The 19,405-nt window shown below is 40.1% G+C and overlaps 1 protein-coding gene across 2 annotated transcripts in view; it reads left to right on the top strand.

Annotated features, from left to right (window-relative positions):
• The first annotated feature begins 1,131 nt into the window (after nt 1-1,131).
• The window catches only part of GRM8 (glutamate metabotropic receptor 8), a 1,984,303-nt gene continuing 1,966,029 nt past the window's right edge, over nt 1,132-19,405 (top strand). For both annotated transcript variants that reach the window (XM_075345086.1, XM_075345084.1), the window contains exon 1: nt 1,132-1,927. The gene's annotated coding sequence lies outside the window, so the exon portion shown is untranslated. The remainder of the gene's footprint in view (nt 1,928-19,405) is intronic.

The raw sequence follows: 19,405 nt of genomic DNA, 5'->3' as shown, positions 1-19,405 counted from the left end.
TATCCTGTGTCTACTAACCCATATCTGCATTACAGTACCTGCTGTCTGTCAGTACCAGCCTGCCTGCCAGCACCAGCCTGTCCATTATTACCAGCGAGCACTAGCCTGTCCATCAGTACAAACCTGCCTGCCAGTACCAACCTATCTGTCGATGCCAGCCTGCTTGCCTGCTTCAGTCGTCTGGCCTGCTCCTGAGTTTGTCTTTGCATCACTGACCCCTGTGGTCAGCTGCTACTGTTCCGAGAGTTCCCCTGGAGTGGTACCTGGTGGCCACCTTCCAACACAAGCATAGCCTTAGCATCAGAGACTCTAGTGAAGATGAGGTAGCCGCTTAGCTACACCTCTCCAGGGTGAGCTCAGTCCGGTGGCACAGTGGGTCCACATACACATACATGACAGGAGGAATTCTTACTTGGCAGAATTTTGTTATCCATATTTATAGTTTTGAGATTCCTCTGTAATTTTTTGTCAGATCATTCATTGGCCAGGTTCATATGATGTGCTCCTGATGGATGTTTTATCTCCTCTTTGCAAAGTTACAGCATATGAGAAGGCATAATAAGGCATAGCATTAAGGTGATTCAGAAAAATCTGCAATTGCAGGTCAGCAGTGTCATCTTTCCATTGATTTATTTAAAGGGAACCTGTCAGTCTCGCCTTGTCTGGAATGCTGGAGCAGTTAAGAGAGAACATACCTATCTGGTGTCATGGAGCCAGGGTCTGATTCATCCTGCTCTTGTTATGGGCAGCGTTAACCAACAGACAGGTTCCCTTTAAGAATTATAAGGATAAAGTGTGTCTAGCAACACGTCTATTGTAAGTGTGGGCACATGCAAACGCTCCCATTTCCTGGACAAGGACGCACATAGTATAAAATCATACATTAACGATATAACATGTAAAGCACAGTATGTTGGTAGGAGAACATGGCATTAAAGGTGTGAATAGGAAAGCATATAACCAATATAAGTAATGCATCAGCAGTATGAATGCTGCTGCGGAGGATGTTTTCTGGTCTTGTAAGGGTTAAGCTCCTGCTAGGGGAGGGGATGGATGGAGGTTGCTGTTGAGCTGTGAAGCCTTCTGGATTTGTGTTTTGAGCACTTCGCATTCAGTGGGATGAAATCATAGACAGGATCCCATTTATCAATATTGAGTTCTGGATGGCGGTGCGCCTTGTGATGCGCTTTGTGATGCTCCGGCGTCCGTCTGACCAGCTGTAGAGTCACCATTCGGTGTCTTTTGTATTCTGTAATGATATGCAGTGCTAATCAGTGTTATTCCCATGTCAAGAAGGTTTAATTAGCCTCTGGACAAGTGGGAGGCGTTTAGCAGGAGCGCCCTCAGAGTCTCCACAAGCTGGGATTAAGAACTTTGGTCTGAAGTAAGGGACTGGAGATGGGTCCAGTCCTGGGTGATGCCTGCTGAGCCCTGACCAGGGAGCTCTGCCAGCATGGTGAGCTCGGTGCAGCTGCTCTCTTCATAGCTTCCAGTGTCTCCTGGCAAGCTCGCAGCACTACATGTACTGATTAATAATTAAACAATGGAAGGCTCGGTGTGCTAATTGTAAGGATTTCCATTCCTAAAGCCCGAGCCTAGTCTATGGGAAGACTTGAATGACAGATCCTGAGCACAGATAGCAGAATTGTCTGCTCACTCACACAGATCGCAGTGCCTGTGCTGGATGGAGAGATGGATGGATGTGGCACCTATTGCTGCCAGTGAGGAGAAGCTTTCCCTGCCCGTGGTCAGGGTGAGCGTCTGCTAAGAGGTGGATTAGGAGAGTTAGGAAGACCAATAGCTGCCAGTGGGAGTATTGCAGCTCACATGGAAGAGAGGCAGCAGCGAGGAGATCTGGACTAGCAGCCTGCTCCAGCACCATGGACAGCTACAAGTGCACGGCACAGGAGCCATGAGCCAGCGGACGGTGGGTACAGCCATGCATGCACACAGGGCAGCAAGTTACTGTGCGAGTCCTGGGCAGCCAGTGCTGGGCTGTGCCATCCTGTACAGCACTACTAGGGAGCAGGCTTATTTCTATAGCGCCAACATAGTCCGCGGCACTGTACAACTCAGAGGGGACACATTCTATACCATATGCAATATTATACTATGCAGGACGACACGATACTAGATTATACAACACTGAACTATACTATATACAATATTATACTACACAGTGCTACACTATACTATTCTGTACTATATGCAATCATATACTATACAGTACTACACTGTTATTATATAATATATACAATATTATACTACACAGTGCTACACTATACTATTCTGTACTATATGCAATCATATACTATACAGTACTACACTGTTATTATATAATATATACAATATTATACTACACAGTGCTACACTATACTATTCTGTACTATATGCAATCATATACTATACAGTACTACACTGTTATTATATAATATATACAATATTATACTACACAGTGCTACACTATACTATTCTGTACTATATGCAATAATATACTATACAGTACTACACTGTTATTATATAATATATACAATATTATTCTGTCTTATGCAATATTTTTTGTTTCTCTAGACAGTTTTATACTATGCAGTACAACACTATAATAGATTATACAACACTTTACTATATACAATAGTATACTATGCAGTACTACACTATATTATACTATACTATATACAATATTATACTATGCTATACTTTTCTATATTTTTCTATACTTTATACAATATTATTCTATGCTATATACAATTTTATACTGGGCAATACTACACTATATTTTTCGTACTATATACAATATTATACTACACAGTACTCAGTACTACATTATACTATTCTGTACTATATACAATATTATACTATGCAATACTATACTATATCTTTCTATACTGTGTACAATATTATACTACATAGTACTGCACTATATTATTCTGTACCATATACAATATTATACTATGCACCACTATACTTTATTTTTCTATACTATATACAATATTATACTACACCGTACTACACTATACTATTCTGTACTATATACAATATTATACTATGCAATACTATACTTTATTCTTCTATACTGTATACAATATTATACTACACAGCACTACACTATACTATTCTGTACTGTATACAATATTATACTACACAGCACTACACTATACTATTCTGTACTATATACAATATTATACTATGCACCACTATACTTTATTTTTCTATACTATATACAATATTATACTACACCGTACTACACTATACTATTCTGTACTATATACAATATTATACTATGCAATACTATACTTTATTCTTCTATACTGTATACAATATTATACTACACAGCACTACACTATACTATTCTGTACTGTATACAATATTATACTACACAGCACTACACTATACTATTCTGTACTATATACAATATTATACTATGCACCACTATACTTTATTTTTCTATACCATATACAATATTATACTACACTGTACTACACTATACTATTCTGTACTATATACAATATTATACTATGCAGTACTATACTTTATTCTTCTATACTGTATACAATATTATACTACACAGCACTACACTATTCTGTACTATAAATAATATTATGCTATAGTATATTACTATATAGCACAATCAGAAGCCCAATCAGTGTTACCAGATACTCTGCTGTCTCTATGATGCCTCTGTCTTCCTGCAATACTGCTGTTTCTAGTGAAGTGATTAGGGACATAGTATAGTGATACAGTCCTAGTATCGCCAGTGTTTGCCTCTAGATGCTCAATGACTGCTTAAGGGACAGGGGACTTCCAAAAGCAAAGCAGTGCCAGTGGGACTTGTGGGTGATCACCATAGGTTTTTGGATTTTGGTTAGCAGATTGTAAGAGTGATCTTTTCGAGGAACTGATGTGATAAAAATATTATTGCAATGGCTTAATGATGTCTTATTAGATGCCACTGTTTTTACTAATAAGAATGTGATGCAGTTTTCTTACACTACTTTGCTCCTCCTTTGCAGACTTGTTAAATACACCCTAAAGTGAATACGATGGTGACACCTCTTCAGAGTAAACAAGCAGTGGGGGCAGGGAGGGATTTTTAATAACTGGGAAGGTATATGTGTATATGCAGTATGTCTGTATGTAAAGCCTGATCTGATCTAGCTCTGTGTTGTTTCTTGATATAAGACTTTTTCTTTTGATTGCTATTTACTATGTGAAGTCACCTCCTAGGGATAATATAATATGTATGAATCATCCAATTCTTAGTGGAAATCCTACAATGTCTTATGCTTGATCTAGGCTCCAAACTCCAGGCTTAAAACTTTGTCTTTTTTATATGAGAATAGACAGGGGATAAGCTATTGGCAAAGAGAGTATTCGTCATCCTCGGTACAAATGAGTCATCGTAGACCATATGTGTGAAGTGGGACCCCAGAAGATGAAAGGTGGTCTAACATTTTTGGAATGAATTGGAATCTAAGACGTATGTTAGCGACAGTGAACCCAAATCTATCTGCTCAGCAGAATAGCAAGGAGGTCCCTGGAGACTTGTTCAGCTGGTGAAAATATAATAGAATCACACAGGACAGTGGATGTCTGACACGTATTATGTTCTGCAAATGAAATCCATTTGAGTCGTTCTTTAACAATTACTTTATGGGGAGATTGGAATAAAAGAAACTGTTCTGGCTATTGGATCTATGGCTGTATGGGTTGCTGCACCTTGAATGTAGACTTTCTGCTCATGGATTTACTTTACCCTTTGGATTTTAGTTCTTTCTTGTTTATAAAGAGAATTACCTCCGTGTATGGAAGCTTAAAGCTCGAAACGTCTGGGACTGTGATTTTCCAAAGTTAATATATACCACACAATAGCACGTAATCAAAATTGATTACCAATGTAACTAGCACAGAAAGAATGGTACCCCTGACATTCAGGCTTCCAATACCTGTGACCTTTCCAATGGGGCTTATTGGAAGAATATTACTGTCGCTTCGAAAGAGAAGGGAGATGTATTAAACTGTCTGTCTGGAATGATGGGAGCATAAAATGCATACAATGATCTTTATAGTATGAGCTAAGCCATTTAATAGGATTTATGGTTCAACATGTAACAGTGGATGGATTTTAGTATGTGTGGTTGAAATATTGAAGAAGTGAGGAGTATTAACCTTTTATCTATGGACAAAAGAAAAGAGCGTTGGGAGATTTTGGAAGCCTGCTCTTTTTGATGAGTAAATGCTAACGTTTCTTGACAAGTGTTTCTTTGATATCTGTAATAGGAAGCATAGAATTGTATAGATTGTACTTTGTAACATGAAGCACATCGCTTAAACTGGTCAAACTAGAGTCCAAACCAAGTCTCGAGAAATATGTGTATAATTTGATTTTGGCTGCTGTATGACATGGAAATAAAAGTAACACAACATATATTCCTTGAAGACAAGAAAAGATAAATCAATAATTTTAAAGTGCGTTTTTCTAGAAAACCCTCATTGTATTTCACGGATACATGACATTGGCAGTGCACTAGCTTGGTAATCTAATCCTACAGATAATGGAGGTGATCTCTGGTAAATAATAAGTCTCTGGTAATTGACATGATAAGATATCTATGATCTTAGAATTCATTGTGTTGATTCCAGCATTTACCTTTTTAGATTGACTTGGTATGCACAAATCCCAAAAGATTTACATGAGAATTGGATCCATAGAAGGAAAAAGTATTACAGTGCAGGGCGCAAGAGCGAAATGCATTTGTAATCAGAGATATTTCAGAGCTAAACTGATCTGCCATTTTATTTCCGCAACCAAGTGTTATCTATTCAGAATATCGTTACTTAAAGCGGTTTTCCCACAAAGTACATTTTAATCAATAAATCTTGGAAAAATAATTTTCCAATTGGATGTGTTTAAACAAAATGTTCTTGTGCTGACATAATCTTATATATGGGACCCTGCTGTGTACTGTGTAATGGCCATGTCTGACCATACAGGAACCTGGTCTGATCATACCACAGCTCCTGTGCTGACATAATCTTATATATGTGTCCCTGCTATGTACTGTGTAATGGCCGTGTCTGACCGTACAGGAACATGGTCTGATCATACCACATCTCCTGTGCTGACATAATCTTATATATGTGACCATGTTGTGTACTGTGTAATGGTCGTGTCTGACCGTACAGGGATATAGTCTGATCATACCACTGCTCCTGTGCTGAGATAATCTTATATACAGTATGTGTCCCTACTATGTACTGTGTAATGGCCGTGTCTGACCATACAGGAACATGGTCTGATCATACCACTGCTCCTGTGCTGACATAATCTTATATATGGGACCCTGCTGTTTACTGTGTAATGGTCGTGTCTGACCGTACAGGGATATAGTCTGATCATACCACTGCTCCTGTGCTGAGATAATCTTATATACAGTATATGTCCCTACTATGTACTGTGTAATGGCCGTGTCTGACCATACAGGACATGGTCTGATCGTACCACATCTCTTGGGCAGGGGAGGAAGTAACAAAGTATATATTCATTATAGCATGAGATTGCAAATGATTCTTTCTTTGAGATAAAATATTTTTTAAAAATAGGCAGGGAAATGTTTTACCTCACAAAAAGAATCAGCTGGGATGCCGTGCTGATCTATTTGGATACTCCCTTCTGCTTCCTCCCTGGCCAAGGAGATGTGGTATGATCAGCCCATGTCCCTGTACGGTTAGACACAGTACATAGCAGGGACACTTATATAAGATTAACTCAGCACAGGAGATGTGATATGATCAGACTATGTTCCTGTACAAGAACCAATTAAATGACCAAAAGATATAAAGGTAGCTACACTCATTCAATAATAAAAACCTATAGAGATGTGAGTGAACAAGCCAGATAAAAATGTATAGTCTTTATTGAAAATTGATTAAAACAAACATATAAGAACAGACAATGATAAGGACACATTCAATTATCCTCAGGTAGACAAAGTATAAGGGCAATAAATAGCATAAGTGCGTAGTAGCCGTGTGTCAAAAACCATATGAAATGGTGCACCAAGAGAAAGATACTTTCAAAATTTCTTTAAGGAACCAATAGTCTTTAGATAGATGAAGTTATGTCCCAAAGGACACATATAAAGATGAAGTATATATGATCAATTCATGCCAAACAGAGCTTTTTCCTTCACTAGATACTAAGTGTGTGATAGCCACATTCCTATTGCCACAACATGTGGCATGTATCAAGGGAAACCAAAAGGAGCATATCTATAATATCAACAGGATTATAATCCTATAAGATGTGACCATAATGGTTATAAAAATCAATCATGAATAGATCAAGTGGTATAACCACAAAAATGTTTCCCAAGTACCAACAATCCTAAAGAAGGAGGAACGGGATCTCAACCAGACATATGGAAATAGAGACAAAAAATGGTGCCAGAATATAACACTTCAACATCGGGGCTTAGACCAAGGGGAAGAAGCTTTCTGCGAAACACGTGTTGGGGTATTTTCTACCCTCAGGTTAACATCTTGTAGGTGTGTGTCTTTTGTGGGCTTATCACCCAGTGTTAAGGTTGGTTCCTATGGCTGGCTTGGTTTCCTTGTAAAGGCTTAACATTGTTGATACTGCAGCCATGGCCTTTTTGGCTTGTTATAACCTTTTTCATATATTGCAGCACTGGGAATAAGGCTTTTATAGTCTAAGCCCCGATGTTGAAGTGTTATATTCTGGCACCATTTTTTGTCTCTATTTCCATATGTCTGGTTGAGATCCCGTTCCTCCTTCTTTAGGATTGTTGGTACTTGGGAAACATTTTTGTGGTTATACCACTTGATCTATTCATGATTGATTTTTATAACCATTATGGTCACATCTTATAGGATTATAATCCTGTTGATATTATAGATATGCTCCTTTTGGTTTCCCTTGATACATGCCACATGTTGTGGCAATAGGAATGTGGCTATCACACACTTAGTATCTAGTGAAGGAAAAAGCTCTGTTTGGCATGAATTGATCATATATACTTCATCTTTATATGTGTCCTTTGGGACATACCTTCATCTATCTAAAGACTATTGGTTCCTTAAAGAAATTTTGAAAGTATCTTTCTCTTGGTGCACCATTTCATATGGTTTTTGACACACGGCTACTACGCACTTATGCTATTTATTGCCCTTATACTTTGTCTACCTGAGGATAATTGAATGTGTCCTTATCATTGTCTGTTCTTATATGTTTGTTTTAATCAATTTTCAATAAAGACTATACATTTTTATCTGGCTTGTTCACTCACATCTCTATAGGTTTTTATGTTCCTGTACACTCAGACATGGCCATTACACAGCACATAGCAGGGACACATTGATAAGATTATCTCAGCGCAAGAGCTGTGGTATGATCAGACCATGTTCCTGTACGTTCAGACACAGTCATTACACAGTACATAGCAGGGACACATATATAAGATTATTTCAGCACAGGTGATGTGGTATGATCAGACCATATCCCTGTTCGGTCAGACACGGCCATTACACAGCACATAGCAGGGACACATATATAAGATTATCTCAGCGCAAGAGCGGTGGTATGATCAGACCATGTTCCTGTACGTTCGGACACAGCCGTTTCACAGTACATAGCAGAGACACATATATAAGATTATTTCAGCACAGGTGATGTGGTATGATCAGACCATGTCCCTGTTCGGTCAGACACGGCCATTACACAGCACATAGCAGGGACACATATAAAGGATTATCTCTGCACAGCAACATTTTTTTTAAACACATCCAGTTGTAGAACTTATTATTATTCCAAGATTTATTGATTAAAATGAACTTTAAAATTAATTTTCTTCATGGGAAAATCCCTTTAATTATTATACACTTCCCTAAAGCTGGCCATAAAAATTAAATCAATGTTAGCGGGCAATGTTTTGGCCATTCATTCAGCTGTCAGCCAATTCACCCGACTCTTCAATATAAGTGAGCGCTGATTTGGCTGAGCGATCCTGTGTTCTCTACGACTCATTGTTCAGCGGCTTACCACCAAGAGAACAATGTGGTCGGCAGTCCAAAATCGGACATGTGTGATCAACATCTCCCCCAACCATCAGTTAGCCCGCAATCCATGCACATTAAACTAGCAACTGAACCTCTTGATATCAGTTGATTCTTCCAACATTAGTCTAATGTGAATGGGGGCCTTAAGAAACCTTTTACATAGTCAAATACCTGTGCCAATTAATGATTTATAACGTCATAACTCATTTAAAGACTATTTTAAATGGACCAATGCACACTGTATGGGGATGAATGAATGAACAGTATTATGTTGGATCACCCTGCATACAGTATGCATTTTGTTGATCACACATCCTCTGTTTCCACAAGGTAATGTGCCACTGGTAGATATTTTTTTCAGGTAATGTAAATGTTGCCAACACATAACAAATAAGCAGCCACCACTGAATAGGAGGTAGCTATTAGCTAAATTACCTTTCAGCCAACCGCTATCTTAGGCCTCTGTCACACGTTTGTGCCACCGGTACATGTATGGATAGTTTTCTCACGTACCGGAGACACGGACACACGATGACATATGTTTTCCTATAGTTTCGGGCACACGTAAGTATTTTTGCACGGAATGTGTGTCCATTCCGTACTTACGTGTACCTGTGTGCTCCATACGCCGACATGTCCGTTTTTCTCCGGCATCACAGGTGTCACACGGAACGCAAATGTGTCACACGTAACACACACGGATCACATGGATGTGTTCCGTGTGACACGCGCCGGAGAAAAGACATGTGTCTTTTAAAAAAAAAAAAAACCTTTACTCACTTCTCCAGCCCTCCTGTCTCTGCCGCTGCTGTCACTTGCTGCCGACTGCCGCTCATTATGCTCATTTAATATTCACTTCACTGCGGATGGAAGCAGCAGCAGCGGGGAGTCGGCAGGACCAGAGACCGAAGATCAGCACCACGGACAGCGACGCAAGGGACAGGTGAGTAGAAAGTTCCCGTTCTCCGTGTGTTATCACGGCTAACACACGGAGAACACACATAGGCCATACACACAGCACACCAAGGGCAATCCGCACCTCTGACACGTCCGTGAAAAACGTGCGTGTTTTTCAGGGATGTGTGACAGAGGCCTTAAGAGGGGTTGTCTAGTCACACCATATTGATGACCCATCCATGGCATAGGTCATCAGTCTGAGATCAGTGGAGATCCATCACCCAGCACCACCACCAATCAGCTGAAAACATTCCCTGCTGTCAGCTGCTGCAGAAAAGCTTCTATTTGTTTGAATATGAGATGTTTTGTAGGATTTCAAGAAAAAAAATCGTTCTGCAGCACCCAGCTGCCACATGTTGAATTGAATTGCGCTCTTCAGTTTTTTCTATGTGCTTGTAATGTGGTTGCTGAGTGTCAGATCCCCACCTGTCTTAGAATGATGCTCTTTCTTATGGGCATCAATATGCTGTGGCTGGAAAACCCTTTAAAGGGAAGCTGTCATATCAGAAAATTACCTATTGCTTAAATCAAAATTTGTGTTAAATGTGCTTTTTTAAATAAAAAAAAATAAAAATCTAATATATAAAGCTCAGTGTATGTATGTGTGTATTTATGTATGTATGTATTTATGTGTGTATGTCCGCTAAAGGAATCCACACCGTCGCATTTACAATCACAAAATTTTGCACAGACACCCCATATGACTCAGGGAACATCATAGACTATGTTTTTAGGGGAAATTTAACCCCGCGTTTTACAGTTACTCTCCAAAAAAACCTGTCTTCATTAAAGTCAATGTAGCTGCGAGCTACAGGTTATTCATAGCAGCTGTGAGTGGTTGCTATAGGAACAAAATAAATTGTTAGTATAAGAAGCTTATGTTAGAGGTAATAAGATGTCGGTGGAGAGACTGATATAGAGAGACAGAAAGAGACAGACAGACATAGGTACAGACAGAGTAAGAGGCAGACAGGGAAAGAGACAGAGATAGAGAGACAGAGACAGACACAGAAAGAGAGAGAGAGAGAGACAGAGAATCAAAGAGACAGAGGCAGATGGGGACAGACAGATAGAGAAAGAGACAGAGAGAGAGAGACAGACAGACAGTCAAAGAGACAGAGGCAGACAGACACAGATAGGGAAAGAGGCAGACAGGGAAAGAGACAGAGAAAGAGACAGGGAAATAGACAGACAGGGAAAGAGACAGACAGGGAAAGAGACAGACAGGGAAAGAGACAAAAACAGGGAACGAGACAAAAACATGAAAAGAGACAGTGACAAGGAAAGAGGCAGGGAAAGAGACAGAGACAGAGGGAGAAAGAGACAGACGGGGAAAGAGAGACGAGGAAAGAGACAGATGGAGAAAGAGACAGACCTGGAACGAGACAGGCAGGGAAAGAGACAGACAGACACAGAGATAGAGAGCGAGAGAGAGACAGACAGAGCGACTGATACAGAGACAGACAGAGATAGACACAGACAGAGATGGATAGAGATAGAGACACACATGGATAGAGACAGACAGACAGAGACACACATGGATAAAGACAGACAGTCAGAAACAGACAGAGACAGACAGAGACAGACAGAGACAGACAGACAGAGACAAACTCATAGAGACGCAGACAGAGATACACACAAAGACATACACAGAGCCACACACAGAGACAGACAGAGACAGACAGAGACAGAGAAGCAAACAGACACAGAGTGGGAGATAGACAGTTACTATCCCGGGCAACGCCGGGTACTACAGCTAGTAATAAATAAAATTTACTTTTTTTTGTTTTACTTTCTTTTAAATATCACAATCTGCAATTGTATAGTAATAAAAAGCTCAAAATTGATTAAGAGGTGCACTCCCCAGAATGTATTTGATGTATCCCATGAGTGGACAAGATCTGTAAATGCAAATATGAGTCCTATTTGTGGGATTGGAACATGGTTACAGACAAGGGTTGGGTACAGCTATATTATATGACCAGATTTAGCAATATATTCAGAATCAATTTGTCTATTAACATTGATTATGGGTATTTGAAGTTATCAGCCTGCTGCCTAGCTGTACATTGTGCATGGCCACCATTGATTAGATTTTTAAAGCTTCAATATATAAAATTGAGATTTCTAGCAAGCAATTCTCCATACATTAATGGAAAGCAACCAAACATACATGTATACTGTAAAAAGGCAAAAAAAAGTTCATAATGTCCAGCCGAGGCTTGCCATGTCATATAAACACACGAATTGTAAATACATGTAACACCCAGTTTCTATCACTAAATTCCTTTCTTTTTCTTCCTTTTTCCCTTCTCTTCCATGTTTTAATTGCATTGCTTAATCCCAATGCAGTACTGTTTGATGTAAAATCTGTTATTTTTAATGAAAAAACACTTCCTTTGGTTTATCAATAGCACATAATAATTTTGTAACAATTTTGATGTTTTAATTAATAAATGTCCATGCAATTGGTCAAGCATTTATTCTTAACAGGTAATTGTTCTCAAATATCATCATCCTAGTTGGATAATGGCCAATTACCTCTATTTATTTCATTGTAAACAAAAAACTTCCAAAAACTTTAGCTTCAAATTTAAGACAATAAGGCAATCCCCTACAGATATACAGTTAGGTCCAGAAATATTTGGACAGTGACACAATTTTCGCGAGTTGGGCTCTGCATGCCACCACATTGGATTTGAAATGAAACCTCTACAACAGAATTCAAGTGCAGATTGTAACGTTTAATTTGAAGGTTTGAACAAAAATATCTGATAGAAATTGTAGGAATTGTACACATTTCTTTACAAACACTCCACATTTTAGGAGGTCAAAAGTAATTGGGCAAATAAACCAAACCCTAACAAAATATTTTTATTTTCATTATTTTGTTGCGAATACTTTGGAGGCAATCACTGCCTTAAGTCTGGAACCCATGGACATCACCAAACGCTGGGTTTCCTCCTTCTTAATGCTTTGCCAGGCCTTTACAGCCGCAGCCTTCAGGTCTTGCTTGTTTGTGGGTCTTTCCGTCTTAAGTCTGGATTTGAGCAAGTGAAATGCATGCTCAATTGGGTTAAGATCTGGTGATTGACTTGGCCATTGCAGAATGTTCCACTTTTTTGCACTCATGAACTCCTGGGTAGCTTTGGCTGTATGCTTGGGGTCATTGTCCATCTGTACTATGAAGCGCCGTCCGATCAACTTTGCGGCATTTGGCTGAATCTGGGCTGAAAGTATTTCCCGGTACACTTCAGAATTCATCCGGCTACTCTTGTCTGCTGTTATGTCATCAATAAACACAAGTGACCCAGTGCCATTGAAAGCCATGCATGCCCATGCTATCACATTGCCTCCACCATGTTTTACAGAGGATGTGGTGTGCCTTGGGTCATGTGCCGTTCCCTTTCTTCTCCAAACTTTTTTCTTCCCATCATTTTGGTACAGGTTGATCTTTGTCTCATCTGTCCATAGAATACTTTTCCAGAACTGAGCTGGCTTCATGAGGTGTTTTCCAGCAAATTTAACTCTGGCCTGTCTATTTTTGGAATTGATGAATGGTTTGCATTTAGATGTGAACCCTTTGTATTTACTCTCATGGAGTCTTCTCTTTACTGTTGACTTAGAGACAGATATACCTACTTCACTGAGAGTGTTCTGGACTTCAGTTGATGTTGTGAACGGGTTCTTCTTCACCAAAGAAAGTATGCGGCGATCATCCACCACTGTTGATCGTACCCGCCCCCGTTGTTTGTGCGTCACGGGCAATTAGTTGCCCGTGGCGCACAACGTCGTTAAACCCCCGTCACACGTACTTACCTGCTGAGCGACGTCGCTGTGGGTGGCGAACATCCACTTCCTGAAGGGGGAGGGACGTTCGGCGTCACAGTGACGTCCCACAGCGGCCAGCCAATAGAAGCGGAGGGGCGGAGATGAGCGGGATGTAAACATCCCGCCCACCTCCTTCCTTTAGCATTGCCGGCGGGATGCAGGTAAGCTGTGTTCATCGTTCCTGGGGTGTCACACGGAGTGACATGTGCTGCCTCGGGAACGATGAACAACAGGACGTGCGATTTTTAGAAAATGAGTGACGTGTCAGCGATGAACGAGAAGGTGAGTATTTCTGCTCGTTCATAGCTGTCACACACTACGATTTATCAAGCGATGCCGGATGTGCGTCACTTACGATGTGACCCCACACGATCTATCATCTCGTGTGACACCCGCATTAGGGTGCACTCACACATCCATGTGAGAGGATGCTATGTAATAAGAGACAGTGGTATAGATAAGAGAGGAAACTATATACCAAGGGATGGCACTATAAATAACAAGAGAGTACCCTTTATACTAAGGGATGGCACTGTACATAAGAAATGACTACACTATATACTAAGGCACGATGCTATATATAGTGAGTACTCAATTACTAAGAGAAAGTTCTATTCATAATTAGGGTACAATCACAAATCCAATTGAAGTGTCAGTATACTGCCCGATTTTATCTCAGACAGCACACACACTCACTGTGTATGTTCTTATTCTGATCCTTGACATCAGATCATAATAGGACATGCTATGAATTTCACAGATCTCATTTTCAGATCTCTTATTTTCATGGATGTGTGAATGGATCTGTGAGACTCAATGAGAGCTCCGCACCCTAATATGAGTCATACTGAAGAACTGTCACTGTAAGTGTGGTGTTTCCACAATGGAAATCAACATGAGTAGTATAAAGTCTGATTCCTGAAGGCTCCACCACTTTGACCACTGCTAGTCACTAGATCAGAGATTCTCTGCTTCCTTTTTTTCTTAACTGTATAACAACAGTGAAGGGTAGTTGTTGATACCTGCTAATCCATTAAAAGTCTTGTACTTTATGAATACTTTATGAATACTGCCCTGTAGAGTGTATAGCTTTACCATTGGCCTCAAAGCCATTGAATGGAGCAGGGGGAGGACATGTTCACCTGCTTCTCCAAACTGTCCTTCAGTGGTATAATTCAATGAGGAGAACAAGGTTAGAGATCCATGTTCTACTCATCGGTAAGAACCCAAGTGCACTGATACTCATTCTGTAGATAGTTGGGGAAACACTTTTAAATATGACCTGTTCATAGGATGTCACCTTTGCCAAAAGTCAGAGATTTCTTATTTCTAGATCTGTCAGGATCCACTGTAAAGGGGGCTTTACACCCTACGATATCGTTAATGTTTTGTCGTCGGGGTCAAGTTGTTACTGACGCACATCCAGCGTCATTAACGATATCGCAGCGTGTGACACTGACCAGCGACCTTAAGCGACCTCAAAAATGGTGAAAATCGTTCACCATGGAGAGGTCGTCCCTATGGGTTGTTTATGCAGGTGGTTCATCGCTCGTGCGGCAGCACACATCGCTATGTGTGACACCGCAGGAGCGAAGAACGTCTCCTTACCTGCCGCTGGCCACAATGCGGAAGGAAGGAGGTGGGCGGGATGTTACGTCCTGCTCATCTCCGCCCCTCCGCTTTGATTGGCCGGCCGCTTAGTGACGTTGCGGTGACGTCGCTGTGATGCCGAACGTCCTTCCCCCTTGAAGGAGGGATTGTTCGGCAGTCACAGCCGAAGTCGCCGACCAGGTAAGTATGTGTGACGCTGCCGTAGTGATAATGTTCACTACGGCAGCGATCACAAACAATCGCATGCGCGATGGGGGCGGGTACTTACACGCTCGCTATCGCTACAAATTGCTAGCGATATCGCTACCGTGTAGAGCCCCCTTAAGTGCTGTTATTGTGAAGCTGAAGTATTTAGCAGTAAAATCAGCTCTTCGATGAAGTTGTACGGGGGGCTGCTGATAAGTCTTTGGCTTTACACAGAAAGAAACGAGATAGGATGATGAAACTTTACATTTATTCCACATACTCTTCACTGATGTCAGCACACTTCTTACATTGGTATTCCAAGTTCTGTAAGCCTAGCAAAAAGAAGGATTTTGGTTGTGCCTCAAACCAGGCATCTATAGCAGAAATGGCATCAGAAATGGTGTGAAATTTGGTACCCTTGAGATGTTTCTTCAGGTTTGAAAACAGATGATAGTCAGGGGGAGTGAGATCTGGTGAATAGGGTGTGTGGTCAACCAGTTAGAAGCCCAGCTCTGCCAGTTTTGCCGTGGTCGCTTGTGCAGTGTGAGCGGAGGTGTTCTCTTGCAGCATCGACGATCTCCAGAACAACAACCACTCTCAGTCGTCGAGGACATTCCTCATCATTAGTGCTGAAGTGGCCCATTTAAATTTGGCAACCCAGTTCTTAACTGTGGAACATGAGGGTCAATGATCCCCCAATGTCTGCGACATATCACCATGAATATCCTTTGAAAACTTTTCTTGCAGAAGCAAGAAGTTTATCACTCCTCTGCTCTCAGTTGCTGTGAATATCACATTAGACTCCGCCATTTTTTTCCCACGTGTGTAGAACACTGTTGCCATAATCAACAAACACAACATTTTGAAAACATATATTAAATTCATAAGGCTTTTATGTGATGTAACATTCGTTACCATAGAAACAAAAAAAATCACAAAGCCAAAGACTTAGCAGCCTCTCGTATACTATTGGTTTACATCGTCAAGCAGCTTCACATAAGCCCAACATCATCATGCACATTACCAAATCAAGCCCCTCTAGTTCAAATTCAAAATGTGAATATCCATTGGATACTCATAGCTGACATACTCAGTGCCCTTCTTCTTTTTTTTTAATCCAATTAGTTTTTATTGAAAACACGGCAGATACAAAATCATACATGGTAAATTAAGATAACATTTGTCAACTGCCCACACATGGGGGCTCCATACATTAGTATACTCCAAGACAATCCAGTTACAATTCCTCTGCCTTACACTTTAACCACACAACAACATGGGGAGGGAGGAGAGGGGAGGAAAGATGGGGACTTCTTTATTCAAGTAAGGGGGAACAAGAACGAAGGGGGAGGGGAAGAAGGTAGGGTTGGGGGAAGTGGTTTAGTAAGGGTAGAGGGTTAGATGCCTGCCTGCATTACCAACCCCAGTCCACCAGCCGGGGCCATCAACTCATCCTGGATTTCTCTCATAAACTGCTGCCTCAGTCAGGGTCTCAATGCTTTAGCCCCCTGGCTAGCCGAGCCAGGGCTATAATTCCATTAGCTGTATCTCAACTAGGTGCTCTTTGCCCGGGAAATAGTTGTGTAATAGGTGTTGCATGGCTGGATGACAGCCAGGGTTCCCATATTGTAAGAATTCTAGTTTTTTGTTTTAGGGAGTGGGAAGAGTGCCCTTCTTCTAACACTCCTGTTCTGGAACCCATTCATTGTGTCATAAAATGACTTGAATGAGCACCACTGTCTCAAACTACTCTATGGAAAGCACTATAAGTCTGAGATATTCCCCAGTTCCCTCCACTGCCCTCTTATAGGACCAGTGCTGGTGCTTTTAGAGGCTAGTGGAGGGGCAGAGGGAATATCTCAAATTTTCCAAAAGTTCCCTCAATGGCAATGCTGCAGACTGTGAATTAGAGACAGTGAATGCCTCTGATTTGGCTGAATGGTAAAAATCTAAACATATATCTTGTGGAAAGCCTTTCCAGAAGAGTGCAATCTGTTTTATCTATGAAAGGCAAATTCATATTATATCCCATGGTTTTGAAATGGTACATCAAACAAGCTTATACAGGTGTCATGGTGAGGTGCCCACACGCCGTAAAATACAAAGTTTATCTAGCTATGATTTTTTTTTGTTAAAATGGTCTCAATAAAAATATCAGTTAACCATGCAAAAAACACACCCTGTCCCAGCTTCATTGGCGGAAAAAGGAAAACATTACGGTTTTCCAAAAATAGTGACATATACAATTTCTTTTTTCGCCATTCAAAATTTAAACAATATATATATGCTTGCTATTGCTGTAATCATACTAATCTGGGAATCACATCACCAGGTAATTTATACTGCACAATGAATGGAGTAAAAAAAAATAAAAAAATGCAGAAATGCAATTTTTGCACAATTTCATTCTTAGAATTTTTATTTTTTTTATTTTTCAATACACTGCATGGTAAAACAAATGCTGTTATGCAAAAAAAACTACAACTCGTCCAGCAAAAAAACTATTATACTTCTTTGTAGACAGAAAAAGGGTATGTTTGAAAGAAGGAGCGAAAGCGCAAAAATGGGAAATTGCCAAGTCAGGAAGGGGTTAATAATGACAGAATCCATTTCATAGTCATACAATGAGTAGATAAGAAGATATTCTAAGCTGACAGGTTGAGACTGGGGCCTGTGCAAATGATATACGAGGCTATAAAATGGTGTACATGTCTTGCCAGTGGCAATTCTTCTGCATGGTGTCACCTTTTGTGTTGGTCTGTTTCTGAAATCTGTCCTGGTTTCTATGAGGAAGCTTGTTGTATAACTAATATGGCATAACCATTTATCGTTATGCAACTTTACTCTCTGTATACATTGCATTTTATCGTCTTGCAAGGATTCTCAGCCTGTAATTCTTGAGTTCTGAATAGTGTTGATGGAGGCAATCAATTAGCTTGTGGACTCACTGCTGACAGCTAAGCTCATATAATGCAGTTGGGCAGTCAGATCAGGTTATTGTCCGCTTCACACATACCAACATGCAAATCTCCAGCAAAACCACTGCACAGATATTGGGGCATATATATATATATCAATTGTGTCTACTTCTCACTTACATAATATTTATTTAAGTTTTCTTAACAAAGGAAAATGAATGAAACTGTGGAGAGGAGAACCTAAAATGGGAGGTATTGAGGGGGGCACGGCATTGGTGGACAGGGTGGGAGAAAGGGAATGAAAAACCGGTTGGTTACATGATATACAGTACAATTCATTGTTACAAATGTATACAATATATATTTCAATAAACAATACAAACAAAGATATAACATATATTACATAACAAAAACCAGTAGTTCGAGTGGGGTGTATTTTAACCAAGGGAACCATGTTCTCCAATATTTCTCAAAAAAAGTTATTCTTTAGTGAATTATTATATTCATAGATATTATAGGTGGATACCTTGTCAATCAACTCAGATCATGTTGGGGGATCTTTTAATTTCCATTTTGGTGCAATTAGAATTCTGGCTACTTGTAAACATTTTCTACTTCTGTTTTCTACTTCTACTACTATGTGCACACATAGTAAACAGGCTTAAAATGTGCCAGTTTATCACTGTGGTTCATGCTGTTTGATAAGTCTGGCCTAATTCAATTCTGTTTTGGCAGACTATGAGTAAATGTGAGTGTGTCACGTTCGGCTGACACCATTGCAATATCTGTGATTAGAAAATCTTTAACATGAGTAGATTTAACTTAAT

The sequence above is a fragment of the Anomaloglossus baeobatrachus genome, chromosome 4 (genome assembly GCF_048569485.1).
Source record: "Anomaloglossus baeobatrachus isolate aAnoBae1 chromosome 4, aAnoBae1.hap1, whole genome shotgun sequence".
In the NCBI taxonomy this organism is placed as follows: Eukaryota; Metazoa; Chordata; class Amphibia; order Anura; family Aromobatidae; genus Anomaloglossus; species Anomaloglossus baeobatrachus.
Note: the sequence above shows the minus strand (reverse complement) of the source record. Positions and strands in the feature narration are given on the sequence as shown.